We start from the raw sequence: 8310 nt of genomic DNA on the forward strand, positions 1-8310 counted from the left end.
GACTGGAACACAAAAGCTCTGCCTATCAGATGATATAAATATTTTACCTTTAACATTATTTTGAAGCATAAGTTTTCTGTCACCTTTATTAAATTTAGCAGGACCTGGCACTCATCAGTCTCAAGTGAAGACTGCAATCTGTAAAATCTGTGAAAACAAGGTCAATGTGTTACGGTTGCTCACTAAGCACAGATTTAAGATGAAAATGCTGTATATCATTAAAAAAGTCATATTTAACATCATTAAAGTAAAATCAAAAATTTGGTTAAATTCAACATAAAAAATCAGTCCTGTATAAGGCTATAGAAAGAAAGTGTCCAATTTGCAGTTTTTGAGTTTTACCTATATTAAAATGCGTAATAGCCTTTATAGATCACGAAAAGTGAGAATGATAGATAAAGATTCAGGGAGAATTAGGAAATAGTTTGGGAAATCCACAGATTTTATTGTGAGCTATATTGTGAGGCAGGCGGTTACAGCTGACCACCGTAACAAATTAACTTTTTTGGCATTTTGTATTTTGTTTAGCAGACACACGTTACACATTGAAATAAAACGATACTTAGAAAACAAGATATGATGTCTTACCAAGATGTGACTGCCTATTTTTGATGGGTTACTGCACTTTGTCAGGAAGTTGTGGATTGCTGTGTTTTAGTTTCATTTCTACTTCTTAGAGGTTTTGGCAATGTACTTTCAAAAGGAAGTGTCTGAGGATTGCATGATAAAATCATTAAAATAGCATACACTATACAGTTTAGTTGTGAATAAAGTACACACACTATAAAAATTCAAAGTTGGATCAACTTTAAAAAATTACTTCATTTGGTAATGCATAAAGAGAAAACAGGATACGCACATCCAAAAAAGTCTTGACCAGGTGCAAGATCAAAGGATGAATCAAAAAACAGAAAAAGATCTGCACACTGTAAAATATCCCTTTTATTTCAAAAGTTTAAAAAGCAACGTTTCGGTCAAAGACCTTCATCAGGCAAACAAACCTGTGTTTGCCTGACGAAGGTCTTTGACAGAAACGTTGCTTTTCAATTGGTAATGCCTAAAAATGTGAAGTTTTTTCACTTAAGTTTATAAAACGTCATTTTTTTAAGGTGTCACCAATTGAAGTCATATTTTTAATACAAGCCGCTTTCACACTTAACAGTGCAGTAGGAGAGAGCAAAAGGGTGAAAGTAAAATTTTTCAAACATCATTTTAAAAGCTAATGTTTTGACAGAGATATATTTTTGCTGTTGTCAATAACCCACAAGTGTGGCTATCAATACCAGGTGAAATTTTGATCAAATGTAAAACAACTTTATATAATTTCACTTTGAACATAGTTAGCACATTGTTACTTTTGACCCTAGGATGAAAGTTAAAAGTAACACAACAGAACAAGATAGATTTGTTTTTAGTAAATATACATGACTTTGACCTTGCACTGAAAAAAATTATTCATTCAATTTACTACATTTTTTTAAGGTAAGTGGTCGCACTTAATTTATTAAAGCTACATTTTTAAAAAATGTGAAAAAAATCCAAACAAAAAAGTTTTGTTTAAATGTAGTTTAAATAAATTGATTGCAACCACTTACCTTAAAAAATTGAGTAAATTGAATGAATAATTTTTCAGTGATATGTAACTGCAAACATATTTTGTCATTTATCTTTGCAAAAAAAATTTAATTACATTTAAAATTTTTCAAGAACTCCTGACAGTTAAACACGATTTACTTTTATTTTCAAACTTAAGGATGTGTGCACTTCATAACCTGTAGATTGATCGGTACTGTAACACATGAAACGAGAAACACAAATGCGTTATAAGAAGAAAATGAACGTTTTAGGAATGTACTTATCATAGTTGAAAACAGCTTTTTTGATCTACTCACGTAAAATCAAAGATGAAATAATGCGATATTTGACAGCTCTGTCAAGGGTTGCGTGCTAAAGATGCTGTCATAGTTTGGAATGCAAATATAGAAATGGCTTTGTTACTTTCGTCCAGCGTTACTGTTTTAAAGTCTGTTTGTAGTTGTTGTGTTTGCTTATTGGTTCCCCTGTTTATGATTTGTCCCAGGTATTTCTAGTCTATGTAATTATCCCTGTGTATTTAGAGCCCTGTGTCTCAGTTGTACTTAGTCAGTTCTTATTGATGTAACGGATTGGTTTCCTGCCCAGCTCTGTTTTGTGTTATGTGCCCGTGAGCATTACTTTGTTTCTGTTTTTGCCTGCTTTGTTTTGTCAATAAATGACTGCATTTGAATACATTTCCGTTGCCTTTCTGTTCCACCAACGTTACAATAATAAAAACATCAGTTTAAAATATTGGACTAGCATTGGGTTATAAATACCTATACTTTAAAAAGTGAAAGGTTGAATCAACTTAAAAAAAACTTTAATTGGTAACACCTAAATAATTTAAAATTTTCACTTAGTATTTTTCACGCAAACGTTAAAACAACTTGATTTTTCTGGCCAATTAAAGTTTTTTTTTTAAGTTGATCCAACTTTTACTTTTTACAGTTAATGCTCAATAGTTAATAATCCAACAAACCAACAACCAAGCATAGGTTTATATATAACCCAACGGTTTGTACTCTCCAAAACACATCCATGGGTTTTGGATTTTTTTATGGGTTTTTTACAACCCAAAATATTTTAGTGTGTAATTAAACAGAAAGGGAAACTGGCAGCCAAATTAAAGTAAAGCCAAATTAAAGTCAAGTAAAGGTTTAATGCAAGTTTACACTGTAATAAGTGAACTTTTTGTAAACTTACAAAATTACTTCAATTGTAGCACCAGTTTCTTCAACTTAAAATTTTAACTTTAAGTAGTTACCAATTGAAGTATTTTTTAAGTTGATCCAACTTTTCATTTTTTTCAGTGTAAAACAACTATTAACAGATTAAATCTAGCATCTGTAATGAAATATTCACAAATACTGCAAATCACCTGAATATATACTTACAGTAGACTTGTAACAGAAAATGACGTGTAAAGACACACCAGAGTGGCTTTCAGGTAAACTCTTGTCTTTCTAGAAATGTAGCTTTATTTTAATCTAATCTGTTCTGGCTGTTTAGGAGACACCCTAGACTGACGTATTATTGTTTGTACAATTAGTCATTGGGGTGGCCGATAAGTCAAACAGCATTAAGAGAAAATCTATTTCTGCCTCTGACTAAATAACATTTCTGCTTTTAATAATAATAATAATAATGAAATAAATAAATAAATACATTTTGTAATATATATATATATATATATATATATATATATATATATATATATATATATATATATATATATATATATGCAGTACTGTGCAAAAGTCTAAGGCCACCATGATACCATTAGATTTGTTGTTTTTGCAATTGTATAGTGATCATATTTAATTATTTCTCACCATTTCTCAAAACCATAGCGTCATTTTTCAAGAAGCACAATCATTTAGCTGAACTATAAACACTACTCCCCTGCTTTAACACATGTGTCAGATTAGGTGAACTTTTACTTCAAAACTCTACACACAAATCCCTACATTTCTCAGTGCTTACACCATCTGGTCATATGGAAAGCACTAGCATTCAAAACTGTTCACTCAAGTCAGCACAGTTTAGGCTTAACTAGCAAAGAATTACCAAGCTGGAAACACTAAGGGGCAGTTTCCCGGACAGGGATTAGACTAGTCCTAGACTTAAACACTTTTAAGAGCTCTCCAAACTGAAAACAACTTTCACTTACAGATCTTAAAATACATCAGGGCCCTTTGTTTACTTCAGGATGCACACAGGTAATGTTTTTAGTAAGGCATGTTGTTTAAAACTAGCTATATATCCTAATTAAACTAGGGCCTAGTCCTGGATTAAGCTAAACCTGGTCCGGGAAACCGCCCCTATGAGTCAAAATTGAACACACATCAATCAGATCCTTCAAAAGATAGATAAAAGGGCCTGAATTAGTTCACTGAGCTTTGGAACAATGGATCCACAGAGAAATGAAGGAGTAGGTCGAGGAGAAGGAGGAGGAAGAGGAGGAGGGAGAGGAGGATGAAAAGAAAGAGGACATGGTGAAGGAGGAGGAAGAGGACATGGTGAAGAAATAGGTCGAGGAGGAGGAGGGAGAGGAAGAGGGAGAGGAGGAAGCAGAGGAGGAGGGAAAGAAGGAGGACCTGGTGAAGGAGGAGGAAGAGGACATGGTGAAGAAATAGGTCGAGGAGGAGGAGGGAGAGGAAGAGGGAGAGGAGGAAGCAGAGGAGGAGGGAAAGAAGGAGGACCTGGTGAAGGAGGAGGAAGAGGACATGGTGAAGGAGGAGGAAGAGGACATGGTGAAGAAATAGGTCGAGGAGGAGGAGGGAGAGGAAGAGGAGGAAGCAGAAGAGGAGGGAAAGGAGGAGGATGTGGTGAAGGAGGAGGGAGAGGACAAGTTGAAGGAAGAGGAGGAGGACTTGGTGAAAGAGGAGGAGGGAGACGTAGGGCAAGGTGACAAGCACTCTCAGATGACACTCGAGCCACTTTAGTTGACTAGGTCCTTGCCCATGGTATGACTATGAGGGAGGCTGAGCAATGAGTAAAGCCTAATTTGAGTCGCTTCACTGTTGCCTCCATCTTCAGAGCCTTCAGGGAGGAAAACAGATAAAAGTACTTACAGTAAGACTTCTCTGTACAGTAACTTTAGTGTGCATACACTGTTGGACTATGCTGCTGGAATAAAGAAATGCATTATAGTTTTTACCAATTGCTTACACATGTTTTCAAAACTAAGTCTCCTTTTTTCAAAACTCTATACACAATTCTCAAAACTGCACACACAAAATGCAAAGTAGCTCACATCTCCTTCAAAATGCAACACTGCATTCAAAATGCCACAAACACACGTCAGAATCAAGCATTTGCATCAAATGGCAAACACTTCCTTCATAATTATTCATTTTTGGATATACCATCTAAACACTGCTGTTCAAAATCTAAAGCTCTTTGGTCTTTTATAGGCTTTTATCTACATTTCAATACAATGTTCTACAGTGAAAGTAATCTGCTGAGAGGGGTAACAAGTACACCGGAAACACCAATGCAATGTAGAAACAGAAAATATTTATTAGTCCAAACATTACTGTTGTATACATTAGCATACAACAAAACTATAAACATATAAACCAAAATTATATTCTTTACAGTAGAATACAGTAAATTGTGTGTGGGGTCCCGGTCCAGGATCTGGCAAGGGGGGCTGGGGTGCAGATTGCCAAAACAGGTAATCTGACATTTGACCTCTTATAGGCCTATCTATACTACTGTAAAGTAAAGCAGTGATTGGTAAGTGATCAGTAAAGCATTTGATGTTTGCACATGTGAGGAGTATACTGTGTGACCTGGTGAATAAGTGAAGCATTTTGATTGGTTGTGTTTGGAAAAGGAAAGCAAGTTACTTCCTCATAGATCTTTGTGTTTTAGGTAGAGAAATGTGTGTAGTGTTTTAAAAAAGTGTTTTATGCAATTGAAAACTGAGTCAAAGGCTGAGAAATAGCTTATGGTTTTGAAGATTTGGCATGTAGTTTTGCACTTTGAGTGAGAGCTTTCAAAAATCGTGTGACACGTAAAGATTTTGTGTGTAAGCAATCTGTAAATTGCCCTCCATACAGAAGATGAGACAGAATAATCTTTTAAAAAATGTTTTACAGCTGTGCTGTGTAGCACATGAATGAATGTGCTAATGCATACATTGATTGTGTCTTTTTTGGTCATGTGAAAAGGTTTTTGAGGGGGAGAACCACAAGCAACTTATTCGTTTTGGACATAATTGTTTTGAATTTATTGCACCAGTGTGTAATACTATGTTGTAGTGTGTGTGTGTTTTTGAAAGCTTGTGTGTTTTGTCTGAGGGAAAAGTTTAGTTTTTCTGTAAGAGTGAATGATTTTGAGTGAATAGCTTCATTTTGACCTGAAAATATGATGTTTGGAGAATTGTGTGAGACTTTATGGAATTGTCTTTACTGTTTTGAGAATATGAGGCATAGTTTCAAGAAATGTGTTTAAGCAGCCGAGAAAAACTGTAAAAACAATATAAAAGTGTAAGATGGAGTGTCAAGTATTTAGGGTAAACTCCCCTTCCACTTGAGCAATAGTAGGCAGCTGTAGGATCTCTTAAACCTAAATAAAATTAAATCCTAATTCTAATCGAATGACTTCAGTCTCCTCAAAAAAGCTCAAGATGTGTTTCGTGCCAAGAGAGGTCACACTAAATACTGACTGATGCCTGAAGAAGACATTTAGTTGTGAAAATGATTTTATTTTTAATTTTCCTATTTCCTGTATTTTCTGTTTGTATCTTTAAAAAGAGTGAAAAATAAATATGGATGGACATTAAAACTTTGCAAAAAACAACAAAGCTGGAAATGGTGGCCTAAGATTTTTGCACGGTACTGTGTGTATATATATTTGTCATCAATCTATTTTAACTAGAACCCAAAACTGAATCCCAAAACTGTGCTTTATGTAAAAATTTGATAAATCAGAATCTGAAATAAAAATTAAGTCAGTTATATTGTATGAGAAATAAAATGCCAAATTATGAAAAATATTGGTTTTGCTGTATAGCTTTACATTATTCATACAGTCATTCATTCTGACAACCAAATTCAAAGGTTTTTTATTTAAGAACAAAAACACAAATACATAATTCAAGACAGAAATACAAAAATTCTTGTTTTGTTTTGTTGTATTTAATATACCGCCTGTATTCCCAAAATCCCTAGCACACATATGATTGAGCAATTCATAATTCATCACCAAGCCACAAGTACATTTCAATAAATTGAAACCAGATTGCAAAAGAATTGACTTTTTCTTACCAATCATTTGAGTGAATTGTTGGCTATTCTGTAACAGCGAGCAGTCTTCACCCCGATGTTCGGCCCAGATCTCTCTGTGGTCTTCACGTAGCTCTCAAGAAACACAAATTGATTGTTAATACATCAAGTTAATCTTATCGAGTAAACAAAACTTATCATCTCATAATATATGCATACATATGCAAAGGAAGAAGAAAAAATTAAATATAACTCACACATAGGCTTGTCACCTCACATTTAGCTAAGAAAAAAAATATAATAACACATCTAGGCATACTACAGAGCAGGGGTGGGCAAACTTTTCTATATTTAGTTTTTTTTTTTTAGTGTAGTAATGTTTTTAGCACTGGTACCGTACCGTATTAACACAGTCAGGGTTGGGTAAAGATACATCAAAATGTATTTTAAAATGAAATACCAAATACTTTAGTTTTAAGTGTATAAAAATAAATGTATCAAATAATGTATCAAAATAAGCTACTGTATTTTTGTATTTTGAAAATAACTTTTACAAGGAAGCATGACATTTCTTGGCAAACCTTCCGTCAGATGGATTATTTGATCTATTGTTTCCCCATTAAAGTACATTTACTCTGATTGAATCATGCAAAAATCTGACATATGCAACCGGTAACACAACACTGACAAACAAATAATTCATAAGACAACTGATGGCACATGTATTCATAGCAACTAGTTTCTAAGTAATTAATCTTTGGATTGTTATCATAAGTATAACATATTGTGTGTCAGGCAGTCACTCATGCAATGGTATGCAAACTAAAATATCATGATCCTACTAAACAGCTACTTCAACGAGGGGTACAATACTCAGGAATCATTTATTTATCAAATCATTGGCCACCTATTTAGCAGTTAAAAACAAACATTTTATAATTTCAACAGTATGTTTACAGTTTTTCTCAAATGCTAAAACACATTTCACAAACGTTTCCTCCATGTTCCCCAATGTCAAAACACAACACCCTTTCTAAAGCTACAACCACACCTTCTCACTTCAAAACTCAAACTTTAACACCAAAAGAGCAGCTCGAAGCTTTCAAAAATGTAAACACTATACACATCATTACACAATACAGCAAAACGCTAAACACAATTATCAGGAGATTTAATTAGAATTTTGTAAGTAATGTTTATTCACACCTTGTTTATACATTTTTCTTAAGCAATGCTAATAAATATACTACCTGTACATATTTTGCATTTTGACACTGTAATAACAGCTGTGCTGGTCGTTGTATATCCGTATCCTCTCATGTCTGCAGCCTGAATGACCAAAGTATATTTGGACCATTTCTGAATGAGAAGATATTTCATAATGCTACCTGTAAGATTCGCTAAAGTTTGAAAGAGGATAGAATATAGTTTGTACAGTTAAAATCATTATGTCTATGGAGAATCCTCATAAACCGTGTGTGTGTTTTTTGTGTGTGTG

General features: G+C 33.9%; 1 long non-coding RNA gene across 1 annotated transcript; it reads right to left on the bottom strand.

The window, feature by feature from the left end:
• Positions 1-3046, bottom strand: LOC141353364 (uncharacterized). The gene is made up of 3 exons (XR_012360446.1): positions 2973-3046; positions 589-710; positions 1-147 (listed from the first exon to the last, which is right to left on the bottom strand). It is a non-coding gene; the product is annotated as an uncharacterized lncRNA (long non-coding RNA).
• Between the last annotated feature and the right edge of the window lie 5264 nt (positions 3047-8310).

This window comes from Misgurnus anguillicaudatus, chromosome 21 (assembly GCF_027580225.2).
Source record: "Misgurnus anguillicaudatus chromosome 21, ASM2758022v2, whole genome shotgun sequence".
Taxonomy (NCBI): Eukaryota; Metazoa; Chordata; class Actinopteri; order Cypriniformes; family Cobitidae; genus Misgurnus; species Misgurnus anguillicaudatus.